Source organism: Pleurodeles waltl, chromosome 11 (assembly GCF_031143425.1).
Source record: "Pleurodeles waltl isolate 20211129_DDA chromosome 11, aPleWal1.hap1.20221129, whole genome shotgun sequence".
Lineage (NCBI taxonomy): Eukaryota > Metazoa > Chordata > Amphibia > Caudata > Salamandridae > Pleurodeles > Pleurodeles waltl.
The window spans coordinates 878,552,646-878,570,603 of NC_090450.1; positions in this window are offsets into that span (position 1 = coordinate 878,552,646).

The window sequence follows — 17,958 nt, forward strand, 5'->3', positions numbered from 1 at the left end:
TAATAAAGACAGTTTAAAAAACATAACTACACATTCCCTATTGCTGGCTAATACATACATAGCTACAAATATATGTATGTAAGCATACATTACACACACAGTGACTCACACAACAGCCATGCAAACCACAGCCTGCACACTAAATACAACGTTCACAATATTTACACCAATAAGTAGCAAACCTAAAACACAATGTAATTAAATAACATTCTCAAAGAAATAAAAACTACTGCATTCATAGTTGTCTCTTTCATAATGTTAAGGGTAATATGGTACATAATCTAATCTGGGCAGTTGTTTACGACATTTTCAATATATCTGTCACATGAAAGGTAGGTTCATGATTATTACAACTGGTGTTCAACTTTTGGTTTGCATTACTGTAATGCGACATATGGTTCTCAGTTAATCATACCTTGCTAACTTCAGTGTTTCTCAGTTTTAATTCATAATCATACTTTAACTGTGCTTTCTAATCCGTAGCATATGTTAAGGTGTTACAAATAAAAAATAACCTTAACTTCAGTTGAATATCGTTTTTTTCAGTGAAAGATGCGTATGTTGTATAGAGTGTGCAGTGTGGGGAGGGGGCCATGACTCGCTAGAAGTAAAGTGGTGAGTGAGTCACAAAGCCCCTAGCTCCTCCCCTCCCTGAAAAATGGTAATTAAAGCATATTATACGCTTTGTATCTGCATACAGACTATAGCGATCTTTATGACTTTGGTGTTCTTAGCTGCGGGTGCCAGAAGACCGCCAGTGCTGGCGGTCTTCCGCCCACCATGTTACGGGTATTGCTGGATTTCCGCCACACTTTGGCTGGAAATCCAGCAGTAGTCGTGCTGGCGGGTGGAGGTCCATGGCAGGTTCCACCACTGGCCCCTCCCAGCCAGAAGAACCCCACCCGCCGTATTAAGTGCAATAATACAGCATGGCGGTGTCCTGTGTGGTGGGGAGCTTCCGGAGGTGGAAGCGCCCCTTCGTGTTCCCTGCCATACGACCTCCTCCCCCGCGAATTAAGTTGATCATCCGACAGGGGAGGGGGGCAGGAGGATGGGGGGTGTTGTGCGTCCCTGTGTGAGTGGGCATTTGGCTACGTGTGTGTATGCATGCTTGAATGGGTATGTGCGTATCTATTGGTGTGTGTATGCGTTTTTGAATGGGTGTGTGCATGCGTTTATGTATGGGTGTCTGTATGCATGTTTGAATGGGTGTGTGCAGGCATGGCTGAATGCGTGTATGAGTGCTGAGGTGAATACGAGTATGGATGTGTGTGATTGAATGCGTGTATGTAAGTCTAGGTGAATGAGTGCCTTCGTGGTGCGTGTGGGTGTCTGTGTGCGTGTGCATGTATGCGTGGAGGGGGGTACTGTACCTGGAGGGGGATGGGGTAGGGGAGTGCTTGGAGGGGAGTGGGAGAGGGGGCTGCTGTACGTGGAGGGTGGTGGGGTGTCATCAGGGAAGAAATTCCCTGTCACTGGTAGCCCTTCCACCATGGTTTTCGTGGAGGTGCTACCGCTTTGGAAACCCCAGTGGAAAGGCAGCTCCTAGTACCGCCAGCGGTCTTCTGTGGACCGCCAGGTCGGAGATGCTCATCTCTGGCCCAGAGGGTCCCACCGCCCTGGCGGTATGAGTGGAGATGTAGTGGGTTGGCAGAGGCCAACCCGCCACGTCATAATGTGGTGGTCTTCACCGCCAGCCTGTTGGTGGTGAAACCACCACCTTTACCCTGGCGGTCCGAAGACCGCCAGGGTCATAATGACCACCTATGTGTGTGTCTGTGTGTTTACTAAAGTGCTCTGGGATCCCGCACATGGAGATTGTAATTCATCAGTGGAGACCCCCACCTGGAGGAGAATTATAGATACGATAGGTGTTGTCATTTCAGTATGCATGGATATCAAAATATTCCAAGCTTCACACTAATAGTCAATTAAGAAATTGGAAATTACTGCAGAAATGTGAGCTATTGCTCCTGATTGGCACAGTAATTCACAATTTTCAACCATATTACACCAGTGTTAGAAATTGAAGTATTAGTTAAGGAGGGATGAGAATCCACCTCAAAAAATAATCACAATCCTTGGCAGGATGAAACACAGAAGTCCCTAAATAAATCTGTGCTTAAGCCTCTGGTGGCTTAGCACAAAAGCAGTCAGGCTTAACATAGAGGCAAAGTGTTTAGTATTTTTGGAGCACTCAAACAGTAATAAAGTGAAAACACAACGCAACAATTATTCCAAACAAATTTAGAAAAAGGGGGTACATTTTAATGAATAAAATGATACAAAAATAACAAAAATCCAATTATGGAACCCGAGACATGAATTTAAAAATTCTGAAATTTAAAAAAATAGTGCCAAAAAGAACAAAGCACCAACCACGGTTATCTGGTTGTACGATGCTGGGTCAGAGTCAAAAGTTAAGGTCTACAGCGATGTAGCACGAGTCAGAGACAAAGACCAGGTTGGACCCGGTCTCAAAGTTACCTTCAGACGTAGTAGAAGTTTCCAAGAAAGAAAAGTCTTCATCAGGGCAAGGCACAAGACTGGATCTGAAGACTGGGTTGTCAGCAACAGGGATCCCCTAAACGAGGTCTGGGTGAAGCTATCAATGAAGGCGGGAAAAGCTCCAAGCAGCAAAAATCACAGTTTAGCACCAAGGAGGTCATCGATGGATTAGTGCTTGATGTGAGGACCAGTGAATATTTCTACCTTGAGGCTTAGATGTTTTTTTGGAGCTTGGCCTTCCTCAGCATGGCAAGGCTGCCAGCTGTAGCTGAAGAGGGCTCCACAGGACTGGATACTGCAGATGTGAAGTTCCGCTGACCAGGACTTGCTACTGTGGAAAAGAATGTAGCAGAAGCTATGGTGAAGTCAATCTCACAGGTGATGCAAGTTTGGCAGATCGGGGAGCAGGCAAGCACTGGTCCCACACTGGTTCTCAAAGTAGACATTTCCATGAATGTTTTTAAGTCCTAACTTTTATGGTTAGGCAGGAGGAGTACACTCTAACACCAATCCAAGGGTCCAGGGGCCTGAGGGGCACCACTTGGGGGGTTAGGACTCATTCCAGCAGAAGCAGAAACAGGGCTCAGGGCAGGTCCAGTTGGGACTGGTCAGCAAGACAGCTGCAGGAGGAGGTCTCTGGAAGGTTGTTGTGTCCCTGCAGCTTGAACAGGCGGTCAGCCCTCAAACCCTTGGAGTCACTTCTGGAGTACTGGGTTCAAGACAAGCAAGTTCAGTCTTCCTTTAGGATCTTCAGACAGCAGGGCAGTCCTTCTTCAGATCTTCACAGGTACAAAAGTGTTCTGAAGAGAGGTCTGTGGGTCTGAGTGTTCTGAGGAGAGGACTTTTATTATACTCACAAAAAAAGGGGCGATAGCCATTGGAGGGAGGCAAGTGGTTATGATGGGTGGCGTTGGACCCTTGCCGAATGTTTGACTACAGGGAGATGCTCCCACTCCTCCTCCAATGGTTTTAGAATGTGCTAATAGATCAGCGTAATCCCCGAGTATGTTACCAGAAGTGGCAAATAAGGTCACTGTATGAGATCCTACCTCCAAATATCATTATAGTCATTGACGTTATGGATGCCAGTTGGGGCTCCCCTCTATTTGTTTTCTGTCACTAATAGTGAGAAATAAAATATTATCCACTATTAGTGTAATAAACTGTGAATATGCCCTTCCGCGGCACCTAAGGTAAGTAAAAATGCTTTTAAATGTATGTTGCATGCGTGCGTGCGGGTGAGAGTGTATGTGAGAGTGTGTGTGTGTGTACGTGTACATTTCTGTGTATGTGTAAGTATGTGTCTGTAAACTAAAGTGGAAGTCAAAAGGCACATGATGTCTCTTCCGCCACCACTGGCATTTTGGTGAATTGATGCCCAAAGCTTTAGGTCTGGCAATAGGTTTATTTTGCCAGGTCGAAACGTCAGTTTATAACTGTACACAAGGGCTGGCAGAGCAGGCCTGCACACATGGTTTACAGTGCTACTTTAGTGGATGGCACGAGTGATGCAGCCCGCTTGTAGCATTTAATTTACATGCCCTGAGTACATATAGTACCACATACTAGGGGCTTATAAAATGTCTTAATTACTTAGAATTATAATTAATTGTAATTATTTATCAAATGTGTCATTTAAGTGTATGCCAGTTTCACCATGATCAAGAAGGAGAGCCCAACCACTTTACCACTGTTGAGCAGTAGTAAAGTGTGCAGAGTCCTATAACTCACGAAAACGGCTTCAGTCAAAGAAAGAAAAAATCTGTGGTGTGCCTGCAGAAAAGGAAAGTTTCCAACAACCACGAATGTGGTACTTTATTTTAATGTAGGCCATGGTGTCAGATACATTAAAGACTGCAAATTATTGAGAGCTGAAAGTGCGGAAAGATGGGTTACTGATAGAACGTCATTCTGGCAATGCTAAGCAGTCCCTGGCTTTAGATCCAGGGAGCCGATTGCCACCACGCTTTGAGTACAAAGCCTCTAGTAATTCTCAGCATCATTCAGACTCTGGTTTAGTAAACCTTCTAAAGTTAAATCTTGAAAACCTGTTACCAGGCAAAGCATAATGTATAAAGGCTAATGATATCACTTCCTTAATTCTGGTAAATACACATCTTTCCTAACCATCTAATAATATATGGTCATCTTTCAGTGCTATGGCGGCTGATTAAAAGACACATTATTCTTTGATAGGTGTCAGGCGAGATTACCTGTAATTATACATTTGCCAAATGATTGATTCTTAGTAAATGGAAAGGCTAACAATTTTTGGCTTTATGCCTTCTAGTCCTTTCCAAGGAAGGAGTCATGAAAGCAGGCGTGCAAAAGATTTTATTCCAACCTGACCTGTTCTTTGTCAGACTTCTGCTATTTATGCAGATCCTGTAACAGAAAACGCTTCCTCAAACAGTAACATGATTCTAACAAGACAGTAGCATCTGCCCTCCTCCCAGGTGACATAATGTAATCTACACAGGTAAAGTTGTAATGGATCAGCGAGTACATTATCCCAGAGCAACTCGACAGGATATTTCATGTTGTGGGATAAGAAGAAGGAACACAAAGTAAGTGATATTATTCGGAAATCGAGAACCGTAACAAACTGAACATAACAGACAAATAGTTTCACAGGATGCGTCCATGCACTAATGGACGTGTTTGATGCACACAGAAAGAGTGACAAGGACTCAACCAAATGAAGCAAAGGAACAAATTAAGCACCATGCCTACGATGCTGAATTACTTTCCGTTGGATGTGCCAAGTTCAAGATACTTCTTGAAACTGATGAAGAATTTAAAATGATCATTAGGGGTAAAGGAACATGGCAGCTCTGACATCACAGCACTAAGGTTGAACATTGGTGTATTTCAGTCAAAGGAATATGGCTTCTGTCACCATGTCCCCATGGTTACCTGATATTTGGAGTAATTTGTTATAACTTTTTGTCATTTGGAAAGACCTCTAGTGGATATTTATGTGTGTAGTAGATACAAAGCAATACTGAAATGCAAAACTGTTTTCCCATACAAAGTGTTCCAGATTCACATTTTGGCCTGTGAAAAAGTGATATTAAAAAGTAAGTTTTTTTCTCCATACGGGACGCCCCTATCTTTCGATCGATTTGAATATATTTTCATGGTGAAAAACTACCAGCAAAATGTTGGTGTACATTCAGAAACATTGGAATGTTTGGGTGTTCACCTTTACAGAGGAACTCACCGCCGAACGCTCACAAATCTATTTATGGATTTGCACGCAAAGCAACGCCACCTCATTGGTGGAATGTCCTTATGAGCAACCTAAAACAAAGCTAGTTTAAAGTTAATATGCTTGTAAAGGGCTTCAATAAGAAGCTTTATCCTGAGCAAAAAGTTTTGGCAAGGATGGGTGGAGTATATGCAGACGGTCGTGTGGATGGGTGGCAGGAGGACATGTATTTTTTTGTTGAATATTTGTAGATTGACAGGAAGGGTTTTTCAGCAGGTGGTAAGAAGACAGGCATTTATTTTTTAATTTGGGGAGTGTGATGGTATATGAGTGGTGGGGTGGGTGGCACAGATCTGCCAACCTATAAACTAATTTCACCATGTGATGAAGGGGCGAGGGTCTCGGAGGGGGCATGGGCTCATGCAGAGAGATACCTAAGAGGCACTCTGCCCCTCACTGAGACCCCCACCCCATGTCCAAAAAAAAGAGCTAAAAAAAACCCCAAAGGGTCGCTGAGGCTGTCACCGATGTCCTGATGTGTTTTCACACCCCTTAATGGACGTCAACTGTTCAAAACTTTGAATGACGAGCTGGAAAGCCATTTTCGGAAGTGGCTTCCAGTTCGCTTTCTCTGCCACCGAGTATTTTCGGCTCCTCACTGGATGACCTGTACAGGGAGCTGAAATCGTGTGACACACGGTGTGAGTTGCAAGGTCAGGTGGCAGGAGGCCAGGATATGTTTTTAATAAAAAAAATTACATGATGTATAAAGATCCGCCAATATTCCTCTGCCCCTGCGTGCATCCTGGAAGCAGGGGCAGACGATCTAGTGAGCCCAGAGAGAACATAAAATTAGAGATGGGCAAAAAGTGAATTACAGGCTCTTTTCACCTTGCGGTTCTAAGTGACATCATATAAAACACTCTTATTGGCTACTTAATGTCACTCAGAAAAACCCAGTAAATTTACAGCCTCGTGTTTCCCAATTACCGATTTATAACTACATATCTAAACACAGGGGAATCCCATGAAAAGCAGGTTTCACCTCCAGGACTTTAGAACATTCACACTTCGTGAGGCTCTACAGGGCACACTGACCTCAGAAAACTGGACTGCTTGACATAAGTTAACCCATTTAGAGTGTGTTCTTTTATCTACAAATAATGATAAAATTGTATTATGTCGCTGCTGTGGTTCTGGTTGCTTTACCATTCTTCTGCTGGAATATTACCTATGTTACTGGCTACCTAGGTGGAAGAAGCTGGCTCTTTACATATTGCACTAAAATTAAGCACACTGTGCAGAGTCCAGTGGATCCCCAATTGGTATTGCAGAGGCAAAAGCAGATAGGACTAATGCGCTATTTGTGGTAGAGTGGGCATGCAGTTAGGCTTATCAGAGGGTAGTGCTAAGGATTTGTTAAACTCACAGAGGAAATAAATGAGACACAAACAAAGAATGAATTTAGGCCAATTTATAACAGTAACAATTATTTTTATATATGTTTTAACCCAAGAACTTCGTAATCAGGTAAGTAGATTTTTAAGTATAAATACTTTGCAGTTTCAAAAAAACAACACAGTGCAATTTGCAGAGTTCTCTCAACGTTATCCTATGGAGGGAAACAATGTTCAGTAAACACAGGGTTAACAATGACTTACGAAGCAAATCTCAGGGAGGAAAGGTAAGTGCTTTGGCACTGATCAGAACCACACCAACAGGACACACCAGGCAGTACTGGGGAGGCCAGGTGCAGAGGTGCAGTAAGGTGTCAGGCACCCAATGGTTCTCTATGGGAGTTGGACCTAGGGACAAAAAGTCTGGAGGCTCTGGCTAAGAAGCCAGTCAGGGACAACAAGCAGGTAGGTAAGTAGTAGACTTGGGGTGCTTGGGGATGTGGATGCACCTTTGGACCTCTTCTCCTGTACACAGGGGAGACGGATGCAGGAGTGTCTTTAGGCATCAGGTTTTCTTGTCCTGGAGCAGTCAGGGGGTCTGGTGTATTGAGGCTGCAGGCATCATTGGGGGGTCTGGCAGGGGTGCACCCAGGCCGAACTCGTGCTCTTAGGAGCCGGGGATATTGTTGGCACCAATGGCCCACCACAGCTGGGGGTCAGGGATCACAGGCACAGTGGTTGCTGGAGATGTCAGATTTTCTCTCACCTGAAGCCTGTGGGAGAGAGGGCCTGCATGCAGAGGCCTTAGGCATCTTGGGAGAGTCCAGGATGGGTGAGACCACACTGGACTCGGTCTCTGGGCAGCTGGGACCCATGTAGGCATCGTTGGATGACTTCACCTTGGGTCGTAGACTTGGGGTGCAGTGGTCACAGTGGTGTTGGCTTTCCAGGGTTCCAGCAGCTGCAGATTCTTTTCTTTGGAGTATCTGGCAGGTTTGCTGCCCACAGGAGACTTGAGTCTTTAATAAAGGCTGGACGAGTTGACTTCTTGTGCATGGGTCATTTGAGGTCAGCAGGCAGTCTGGAGTGGTTAACTGCGTCTTCTTTTCCTCGTATGTGGGTGCAACTCTTTGTCCAGGTCTTCTTAAGTTATCGAAATCTGAGTTCTAGGGTTCAGGGGTGCCACCTAAATACTCAATTTAGGGGTGTTACAGGGAGTGCCAGGCAGGGGCAAATGGAATGACCACCTTTAGGATTACTATACCCTTCTTATGACCACTTCTGCTGGAATGTGGGCATAGCCCTAACCCTAGTGGCCTAATTCCTTCCAAGCAAAATGAAAGAATTTGAAAAGTAGTGTCCACTTCAGCTTGTCCACCTTAGGGGTGGCACTGGCATTAATTGGGCACTTCTCCTAGTGTAACTAATTTTCCCACCTGTGCTGCCACCAAAAGAGGGGTCAGGACAGGGGGGTTGGTCATTTCTGCCATTTGGAAAGACCTGGGTCACAATACAAAGATACAGGTCCTTTTGAAGCTCCCCGCCCTGGAATGTCCATCCTGCCTAGGACAGGAGGTCACACCTCTGCCCAGTGCAAGCATTTGTCTCAGGCCCTCAAGAGCACTGGCTCTTACCTTGGGGGGCCAGAAACGCATTTGTGGTGGCTGAACTAGTCAGAACCAGTCAGTCAACACACAAGTAGCTGTTAGGTTTTCAGGGGGCACCTTTAAGATGCCCTCTGTGTGCATTTATTAATAAATCCATTACTGGGGTCAGTGAGGGTTTATTATTCTGAGATGTTTGATACCAAACATCCCACGATTCAGAGAAGCCATCATGTAGCTGAGGAACTGTAATGACTAGTGTTCAGCATATGCATTTGAAGTGGCTTCCCTGTCCACTTACTATGTCTGAGAATCGACAGAAACATAGTAGGGGCATATTAGCTCATGCATATATGCCCTCACATGTGCCTTGATGCACACTGTCTTAGGGGTGACTTACACCTGGCACATGCAGTGATAGGGGACCTGGCACACAGGGGTGTGGGACAGGTCATGATTTCAATTTAGCCTGCACCAACACACGCAGTCTGCAAAGGCAGCACTGTGTGGGATTGGTAAGGGGGTCTCTGGGGGTGGCACAACTGGTGCTGCAGCCCTCATATACCTTCCTTAGTACCCCATTCCCTAGGTACCGGGGTACCATTTACTAGGGACTTACAGTGGTAGCCAAAGAGTTTGCCAATTGTGCAAAACAGCTGTGCAGTTTTGGGGAAAGAGATCTGGCACTGGGGACCCGGTCAGCAGGAACCCAGTTCACTAAAAGTAAAAACCACATCAGAAACCAAGCAAAGGGTGGGGATTAAACATGTCAAAAAGGGTGCTTTCCTACCCTAGGTCACTGGAATATTACCTATGTCACTGAAGACAACACAAAGCTCTTTACAGCAACTATATGTAGGCGTTTGAATATTGTCAGTTGATCGCTGACTTGGAGCTGTGAGTGCAGGATGGTGGTCTGTTGTAATATACTTCAAATTAAAACTACTTGGAATCTTACCAGGAGTGTTGTTATGACTGCGAACTTAACATTGGTGACAAGCACCAGCTGGGGACAGGCGTCGGAGTGTGATTTAGAGCAGCATCAGCGGGGCGGATCTTTGCGGGGTGCATTTGCGGCATCTAAAATATTGCTAATAGAGGTCTCACTTACCGCTGCACTTTAGTGACAGAGGCTTACAGGCCTTTGCCATTGTGACAGCTCAACAAATCTCTGTGACAAGTATGACAGCTGAAGGTGCACTAATTGTCTGAATAGTGATGTCAGTTGGAGAGGTGCAGTCTGTCTTCTCCTGAAGTGGAGTGTTTGCGCAGCAGTGTTCTCTGAGTGCTAGAGCATTGAGTGCAGACCTTAAGAGACGCTGCCTTATCGGAATTCTGCAGTTGCACACATTACGTGATATGAATAACGTTCTCAGCAGATACAGTAGATCAGAATTGAACAAGCTGGATCGGATCACAGTGGCTGACAAAGGAACCTTGCTATGGCACATTACATAGTCTGACTGGGAGGCACCCATTACGTACAGCAGAAAGGCCGTATCAGATCTGGAAGTGTGCCTGTGCAGTGGGGATTTCAAACTGTGTTGTAGTGTTCAACCAGGAAACCTTGTGTGTGTGGGTGACACGGTTGTCTCTTTTATATATGAAGTATCATTTGAGCACAGCCTGTGGCAATAATTGTTAGATGACAGCAGCTGCAGAGTGAAGAAGAGACAGCACCAAAACCAAAAAGTATTTTTGTGTTTTTCTCTCTATAATGTCATCCACTTGTAACATATCTACATACTGTTGAACATTGAACTGCGATGAGCCTTTATTGCCTTGGAAAAGGGGGAAGCAGTTATTTGACTCCAATCTACTTGCAATTGATGGAAAGACATTTTCTGCTGTGAGGAAACAAGCTATATTACTATGTAATTTTGGAATTGAAGGTAGAAATGTGTATGAGAGCTTGGATGATATTTCCATTGGTCAAGGGGAAGGTGAGCTTGACAATTTATATGACATGTTGGTAATGATGCTTGAGAACCATTTTGGCTTACAAATCAAAATTGTGCTTGAGAGGCATACGTTTTTTACAAGACTGCAGGGAAACAGGAAATAATTGGTAGTTATGTGGCATCTTTGAAGACCTTAGCATCTACTGGTGAATATGGACAACTTACTGATTCTTTGGTCAGAGAACTAATTGTAAGATGTACCAATAACATTAAGGTACAAGGAAAATGTCAGACAAAACAATCCTGATTTGAAAGAGATCATGGCTATTGTGGGGGCATGAAAAATGCCAGCATGTGGGTATGTGAGATGAGAGAGGAAAAAGGTAAAGGTACCCATGAGATGGAAAGTACTGTCCATGAAATAAAAAAAGAAGTTGACAAGAATGGGGATCCTAAAAAATATCTTAACAGTGAGAATCGTAAGGAACATCCTAACAGTGAAAATACCAACTATAGCAAGAACGTTGGCATGAAATGTTTTAGATGTGGCAGGGAAGGACACCTTTCCAATAGCCCTGGATGTTTTCCAAGATTTGCCACATGTACAAAATGTGGAAAGAAATGACATTATGCTTGTGTGTGTCGTGGAGCTAAAACACAAAGGGAAAGATATTTGCATGTGAGGGACAATGGATTAGTGGATGGAGATCCTTTAGAGATGCCTGAATGCGAATGTGATTGAAGGAGGTGGGAAAAGGTTATCAGTGCTCGCTGACTCAGGGACACCTGATACCATGGTAGGTGACAATAACTGGGATATGGTATTTGGCAGAACAAAATTTAGATTCTTACACCTAATATCAATCTGGGGGGTATGGCAGAGTAAAGAAAGATGTCCTTCGATATGCTGTTATGAAAATCTAGTTTTTTGACTGTGAGACAGTGGGTAAAGTATATGTGGCCAGAAGAGGTGAAAGCTTGTTAGGGTGGAGACATCTGAGGGATATGGGAATAACTCTGAATCCCAATACTCAAGACAAATTGTTGTCACTCTCAGCAGATGGGTTGCTTCATGATGTATGTTCTAAGTTTCCTAAAGTCTTTGGTAGTGGGGTGGGTTTGCTAAGCAAGTTTGAACATGAAATTGTTTTGATAAATTATGCTGTGCCATTTGTGTCTAAAGTGAGAAAAGTTCCCCATTTGATGATGGTGTCTCTTAAACAGGATTCACAAAATTGCTGGATCTGGGGGTGATTGAAGAAATAGAATGCTCTGAGTGGCTGTCTCTAGAGGTCATGGACTCAAAACATGGTGGGAAAGAGATTAGAATGTGCGTTGATCTGCAAGGATTGAACAAACAAATCTGGGTGGACAGGGAAACTTTGCAGAATATTTCGGAAACATTGGCAATTATAAAAAAATTGAAACTTATTCGGTGTCATGGATTTGTCCTCTGCATACCATCACGTTTTACTCCACACCAATTCCAGGCACTTCACATCATTTGTAACTCTTTTGGGGGGAGCCTGTATGTTTATCGGTATGACCTCTGGGCTGGCATCAGCCCCTGCGTGCTTTCAAAGGGTAATGAAGAAAGTTCCGGAAGGTCTTCATAAAATATTTTGGTTTATGGCAAAGATCAGTGGCAGCACAATGAGAATTTGTGGCAAGTGTTAGGGAAGTTTCACAAGGCAAGTCTAGCCATAAAGAAGGAAAAATGTAAGTTTTATGTGTGACTTCTGTAACCTATTTAGAGCATACAATTTCAGGAGAAATGATGAGTCCTAAGTTGAATTTGGCAGATAGTATATTGGAAGTACCTACACCAGAAACTAGAGATCAGGTGTGTTCCTTCCTAAGATTTGCAAAGTTCTGCTCTAGGTTTATTCAAAATTTTGACAGATTATTGCAGCAATTGAGATCTTTGCTAAAGAAGAGTTCCACATTTAATTGGAATGATGAATGCAGGGTGGCGTTTGTGAATATTAAGAGCAACATTGGAAAGTTACCTACACTTAGGCGGTCATTCTGACCGCGGCGGGCGGCGGTCGCCGCCAGCCATGCGGTTACTGCCGAATGACCGCACCGCGGTCAAAAGACCGCGGCGGTCATTCCAACTTTCCCGCTGGGCCGGCGGGCGACCGCCAAAAGGCCGTCCGCCGGCCCAGCGGGAAAGCCCCTGCAACGAGGAAGCCGGCTCCGAATGGAGCCGGCGGAGTTGCAGGGGTGCGACGGGTGCAGTGGCACCCGTCGCGATTTTCACTGTCTGCAAAGCAGACAGTGAAAATCTTTGTGGGGCCCTGTTAGGGGGCCCCTGCACTGCCCATGCCAGTGGCATGGGCAGTGCAGGGGCCCCCAGGGGCCCCACGGCACCCGTTCCCGCCATCCTGGTTCTGGCGGTGTCAGCTGGCGGGAAGGGGGTCGGAATCCCCATGGCGGTGCTGCAAGCAGCGCCGCCATGGCGGATTCCCTGGGCCAGGGGAAAACCGGCGGGAAACCGCCGGTTCCCCTTTTCTGACCGTGGCTTTACCGCCGCGGTCAGAATAGCCCAGGAAGCACCGCCAGCCTGTTGGCGGTGCTTCCGCCGCCCTCCGACATGGCGGTCATGGACCGCCAGGGTCGGAATGACCCCCTTAGGCATTTTGATGCATGCAAAAGAACGGCTTTATCAACTGAGGCCCGCATCCGAGCGTTGGGTGCGGTGCTATCCCAGGTGGTGGATGCGAATAGAAGGTGGTGGCATTTGCATCTCGGTCATTAAAAGGAGCTGAGGAGAGATATTCAGTAATAGAGTAAGAAGCATTGGCCGTATACTGGGCCATTCTGCACTTCAAATTCTTTTTACGAAGTATACAATTTGTGGTTAATTCTTATCATCGCCACTTTCCCAGATGTTTACTTGTAGAGAAGCAGAAAATGTATCTCTCAGGATTAGAGGATGGATGAAGGGACTATCTGATTTCAATTTTAATGTGGAGTAAATACAGGGACCTAAGAATAGTATTCTAAACTGCTTGTCAAGCTTAACAGTTGATCAAGATGGCAGACACAGTGACATAAAATTGGTTGGTTGGGTGTGTGAGTCTGTAGTTAATGACAAGGAATAGTATGAAGCAAACTCTAAGGATGCAAATGTTTTGACACTAAGAAAATACATTGTAAAAGGTTGGTCAGATAATATGGATGTTCTTATTGCCCTGATGGGTTTTTTAAATGTGAAGGATGAGCTCTGCATTGTGGAGGAAAAAATTATTGGAGAAAATCATGCGATACCTCCCTGCAATTTAAGAGATAAATAGATTAATCTGGCTCATGGAGGGCACTTGGGAAGAAGCATGACTAAGGCTAGGCTGTGGGAATGGTACTGGTGGCCAGGAATGGATCACCAAGTAGAAGAGGACATGAAGGATTGTTGGCAGTGTGTTAACAATGACAAAAGCAGGAGGACTCAAACAACCCCATTATCCCCCATTGAAATTCCATTCGAGCCCTGGACCAAGTTAGGGTTGGGCAATGGGGGCCTTTTGAACTTTTAGCTTATGATGATTAGTTGATTACACATGTAAGTGGGTGGTTACAAAATGTGTGGCTTCATCTAACACTAGAAGTGTGACTGAATTTCTCACATAGGAATTCTCCAGTGAAGGTGTTCCCAAATGTCTGATTACAGGCAATGGGGTACAATTTGTTTCACGAGAAATGTGCAATTTCTTCAAAGAATTATCTATTGTACATTTCAAAACAGATCTTTACTCACCACAAGCCAACAGTTTGGCAGAAAATATGAACAAAATTGTGCACAGAGAGCAGTTCTTACAAAACGTTATCTGAAAAATGTTTTGAGAGAAACATGGTGTGCTCACTGTAACACCATTATTTGTGTTAACTTTATGTCCCCCTTTGCCTCTTTGAGAGGTAGAAGGCCTCAGAGTAAGCTAGCATGGCGGAAGTTAAATGCTGGAAGAAATGAAGTGCCTAATTCTGAAGAAGATCTGAATTTTCACAGAACATCCACCAAGAAACATATAAAACCCAATTTGATAAGAAAAATGCTGCTCCTAAAGGTATACAGAAATTTGAGGACAAAGTGTTGGCCAAAATCCTCGTATGTTAAAGAAGGGGCGTTCTATGTTCCTGGGCCCTTTTATTATTTATGAAGTGAGGAAGAGTGTGACTGTGTTGGAGTTAGGTGATGTGTGAAATATGTCAGAGCTGACAAGGTTTGAAGACAAATATGATGTGAGTGACAACTCTTCAGAGGAAAAGAAATTGGTTATTAATCTGGATGGAGCTGATGAGAAGTCAAGAGTCTGAGAGCCAAAACTGCTTGGTACAATAATTATGTGACTAGATAGACTTTGGGGGTAGTTTACAAGCCATGTGTGCTGCCGGTGTGTCGCGTTTTGTGATGCACCGACGGCACATATTGCAGGCCCAAATCTACATTTTGTGTGGCTTTTCCTGGCCTTGAAGATATTGTGTAAGACAATGCAGTGCAAGTTGCTGTGTTGCCTTACATTGCGTCAGGCTAGCATTCCATGGGCATAGCAATGGGTTTTCCCAAGCAACACCCATGGGTTTGTGCAGGCACATTCCTAGATTTAGAAGGCATTGTAAAATGAGTACTATATAAAATTCTTACACCTCCCCAGGGGAGATGCAATGAGGATAAATATCTTTATTTTTTCCTCTCTCTCTCTCTGCAGCACACATAGAAAGAGGAAAAAGCCTCTATGGATGCTTTTTGTACAGGAAGGTGTCCCTTCCTGCACAGAAACAATCATCCCTGCAACGCAGGCATCCTTGCACCCTTGTGTCAGGGTGCCTGAGTCAGTGCTGGGCAGTCCAGTGTGCACCAGCACAGGGTAAGAGGACAGATATGCACTGTGTGTAGACCATGTATTTTCCTTTTGATGTAGAATATCCTTTTTCTCTTTTCCTTATATATTGTTCCCATTTAACCATTCAACCTTTATTTTTGGGTACATTTTATATGGGAGGAAGATGTGTTGTGGTTCAAGTTACTTTACCATTCTACTGCTGGAATATTATCTATGTCACTGACTACCTAGGTCACTGGAACATTACCTTTGTCATTGATAACATACAAAGCTCTGTACACCAACTATATGCAGGGGTTTGAATATTGTCAGTCGATCGCTGACTTGGAGCTGGGAGTGCAGGCTGGTGATCTGCTGTAATATACTTCAAATAAAACTATTTAGAATCTTACTGGGAGTGTTGTTATGACTGTGAACATAACAGTCACATATAGCAAAGACAGGACTACTCAGCCACAGTGGATAAAAGATACAAACATAATCAAGAGCGTAAGAAAACAGGCAAAAATATCACTGTTTCAAAATAAATTGCAGTGCAGGAATCTGGTGGGTAAAAGGTTTGTCTGCTCTCATACTGTCTTCCCTCTCTCTCACTTCTTCTCCTCTCTTCGCATTCAGAAGCTGTTTCTCATTCCAGCGTAAACCATCTTCAAATGTTGCACAGTTATTGCTCATCCTCATATTACTTTGTACTTCATATACAAAGATTAACCCTCGCAAACATGTCAATTTGTTTCAGTAATAACTTTAGAAGTGCAGTTTGTAAATAGCAATGGGCTTACTCTTTTGTGGGTGTTCATCCCTAATTCCCTGCCTAGGCCATCCCAAACCCTCCTTACTTCTCCTTAAGCCATCTCTATTTAGTAGTAGATATTCACCAGTTTCCAGTTGCTCCCCTGGTCCCTCCCACATTTACAACTATGTAGTAAACTTACATATGTGAAGATAACCCCATGACAAAATAGGACAGGTTAAGGTAGGTCATAGTTTTGTGCATCACATTTTGTAATAATTAAATAGTACTACTGTAGTAGTACATTTTATGTACTACAAAATGCTGTTTGTGGCCCAGGCCCTGTGAGTGTCATATTGAAATGCAGATGACACATTCCTAGATTACATATCTGTGCATCATACAACTGCAATCTGAGACCTCAGAGGTGCATTTCCAAGTGCAGAAATTCATGAACTGATTGGGGTTCCTGGAAGACAGGACAGAAGACACTAAAAGTAGAATCAGATACAGAAACACCCAGATAGTAGGCATTCTTGAGGGTGCTGAGGACAACAACATGGTTAAATACCTTGAGAATTTGATCCTAGGGTTAATTGCGCCACAGAATTTGTTGTCTTTTTTCTCCATAGAATGGGCTCATTGGGTTCCAACACACCGCCTGACCAGGGTCTGCAACAAGGCCCATCAAAACTAAACTGTTGGATTTCAAAGACGGGACACCATAATGCTGCAAGTCAGGAAACAGCTGCCCTTTATAGTGGACAACCAAAAGGAGCTAACGTTTCTGGACTACACACCAGATGTACAACATCATAGATCATCATTCCTGGGGGTGAAATGGAAACTTCACAAAATGGGACTGAAATATGCTTTCATGTTTGCGGCCAAACTACAAATAATGAAGGATCAAAAGAGTTACTTTGTCACTGAGCCCAAAGAGAAGGGGGACTGGATTGAACAGCATGACACATTGGAAAGGTGGGTGCCTCCATGAGCTGGAAGACCAGACAAAGCAGGTGTACTTGTAAGAAACAAAATCAAAAGGACAAAACCCAATAGTCCCAACTTACAACCCCAACTGTTGTGCAGGGAGAGGACTTTTGGTGGTGGCCATCTCTCGCAGCCCAGTTGGCCAGTCGATTCTAGAAAAACTATAGCAAAAGCAACAAGGACAGCAACACACTGGTGGTACTAAGTGTGGACATAGGGCAGCTGCCTAAGGTGATACCAAGATAACATATAAACTTATCTATTTAAACAATATAGCTACATAGATGAATTCTGTGTGCTATGTGTTTCTGCAGCCCTGATTCCAGATATGAGCTGCATAGAAAGAATCGAGAACAGGTTAAGGCAGTATCACCTATGTGGCGATATAATGACAAAGCCTGGGTGGTTACTGCTATTGGGTAGTGCTGTCCCCCTGGTGTGGTGTTGAACAAGAATGTGCACCTCCTAGCTGGCTCAACTTTGTGTGTACACCACACAGAATTCAAAGGATGCTTACCTACTTAACATTAACTCACCATACTGGATAAATCATATAGAGTCTCCAGGCAGGATTTTTATGACCAGCTCCAGCACAGCCCAGTCCAGGACGGGAGTTTCAAGGTAGGAAAGTTGCTGTTTCAGTTCCTGAAGTCAAAGACAATGAAGAGCAGTGAGAGGAAGGGCACAATCTGTGGGAAAGGCACAGGAAGTCCACATCTAAGCAGAGGTGACATTGTCATTTACAGTTCATGGTTCACTGAGACAGAGGA